The following is a 2,419-nucleotide window of genomic DNA, read 5'->3' on the forward strand; positions in this document are numbered from 1 at the left end:
CATGAATATCAAGCCAGGGGTGATCCAACTCCTTCCAAAATTTCATGGGCTTAAATCTAAAACTCTATATCTACACTTAAAAGAGTTTGATGAAATCATAGCCACTCTATATTTTCCTAATGTGCCTAACGACATGGTCAGGCTGAAACTCTTTCCTTTTTCTTTGAAAGAGAAAGCTAAGGTATGGTTGTATTCACTATATCCTCAATCTATTGGTAGATGGAATGACATAACAAGAGAGTTCATAAAGAAAATTTTCCCATACAATAAGATGAACACCCTTAGAAAGTCGATCATGAACTTCGCCCAAAAGGAAGATGAAACTTTCTTCCAATGTTCGAAACGATTCAAGGATCTTATCAGTTCATGCCCACAACACGGTTTTGAAACATGGCGCATCACGAATTTCTTCGATGATGGACTGATGTCTTTCATGCGCCAATTGGTTAAGACAATGTGTAATGGGGAATTTATGAATAAAAATGTTGATGATGTGTGGGATTATTTTGACAAGCTTACTGAAAACACACGATCATGGGATATCTCCTCAAAATCAAGCACAACGTATAAGCCGACTCAATCCAAGGAGAGGGGTGAAATATATCTCCTGAAAGAGGATGATGATATCAATGATAAAGTAGCAAATCTCACCAAAAAACTTGAGGCTATGGAATTAAAGAAGGATAAGGGTAAGGAAATTATTTGCGGTATTTGTACTTGCAACATTCACACAACTAAAAATTGCCCAACAATATCCACTTTTTAAGAGGTACTGAATGAGCAATCTAATGCCGTAAATAATTACTCAAGACCTTTTAGTGGGCCCCCCTCTAATACATACAATCCCAGCTGGATAAATCATCCAAACTTCAGTTAGAGAAACGGACAAACTGCTACACCTCAAGGATTCCCTAATCAAATTCCAATTCAAGGGAAACCTCAGGAGGATCCGATTTTAAAGCATCTTCGGAATAAAGAGCTTTTCAATCAGGGTATGCTACAAGTTTTTTAAGACCTCACAAAGGTCATACAAGGACTTGAAACTAAAAGTGCAATTGAGAATAAGGAAAACCTTCCAGCTCAACCTCTTCCCAATCCAAAACTGCAATATGAAATTAGAGACCCGAGCTCTTCAAATCAGATGGAGAAAGCTAAATCTATCGCCACTCTTAAGAGTGGGAAGGCCATTGACAAAACTATTCCGGTTAGGGCTGAAAAGTCTAAGGACCCAGAAGAGGACAACAATGATAGATCTAGCCATGTCCCAAAAGAATTAAAACCAAAACCTTAAGGGAAGTCGATTGCTCCATTTCCCCAATGGTTGATTGCACCAAAACCACTCTCTAACTCTCAGGACATTCTCGAGGTGTTAAAACAAGTGAAGGTTAATATTCCTTTATTGAATGCAGTAAAATAAATTCTTTCATATGCTAAATTCTTGAAAGACTTATGCACGACCAAAAGACGAAAAAATATTCAAAAGAAAATCTTTTTAACTGAAAAAGTGAGTGTCATCCTAAAGCAAGATGTGTCATAAAAGTACAAAGATCCCTATAGCCCAACCATCGCTTATGTAATTGGGAACTATTGGATTGAGTGTGCACTTCTTCACTTAGGAACGAGCGTAAATCTGATCCCGTACTTGGTCTACGAGCAACTGGGTCTAGGTGAATTAAAACTTTCCCGGACCACATTACAACTTGTCGATCACTCAGTCTGTGTACTGAGAGGGATAATTGAGGATATGTTGGTCCAGGTTGATAAATTCTACTACCCGGTGAATTTTATCATCCTAGATACTCAACCCATCATGGACATGAGCACTCAAATACCAGTCATCCATGGTCGCTCATTCCTTGCCACATCAAATGCGATCATTAATTGCAGGAACGGAGTCATGAGTTTGTCTTTTGGGAATATGACATTGGAATTGAATATCTTTTTCAATACAAGCAAACAGTTAGAGGATGATGATGATCTCCATGATATTAACCTGATTGACTCTTTTGTGGAAGATAAAACACTCTTGACCTTATCATCTGACCCTCTAGAGATATGCCTAGCCCACTCCCATGATTTTGATGATGACATGATTAGGAAGACGGGGGCCATACTTGATACTATGCTGGTACTTGAAGTTAATCGATGGAGGCTACAATTTGAAGAATTACCGTAAAATGATGTCGTGCCTCTATCGTCTAATCTCAAGGCACCGAAGCTTGACTTAAAACATTTGACCTCTAATTTAAAATATGCCTATTTAAGTCAAGATGAGACATACCCGTTGTTGATTTCTTTCCACCTTAAGCAATAATAGGAGAGTATGCTTGTCTCTACTCTCATTGAACATAAGGGAGCCCTTTGATGGTCGATTACGGACCTCAAGGGAAGTGACCCTTCGATTTGTACTCACTATATT

At 38.4% G+C, this 2,419-nt stretch overlaps 1 non-coding gene across 1 annotated transcript; it reads right to left on the reverse strand.

The window, feature by feature from the left end:
• Window positions 1–277: 277 nt before the first annotated feature.
• Window positions 278–384, reverse strand: LOC131219775 (small nucleolar RNA R71). Its single transcript, XR_009158419.1, has one exon. It is a non-coding gene; the product is annotated as a small nucleolar RNA R71 (small nucleolar RNA).
• Between the last annotated feature and the right edge of the window lie 2,035 nt (window positions 385–2,419).

The sequence above is a fragment of the Magnolia sinica genome, chromosome 11 (assembly GCF_029962835.1).
Source record: "Magnolia sinica isolate HGM2019 chromosome 11, MsV1, whole genome shotgun sequence".
Taxonomy (NCBI): domain Eukaryota; kingdom Viridiplantae; phylum Streptophyta; class Magnoliopsida; order Magnoliales; family Magnoliaceae; genus Magnolia; species Magnolia sinica.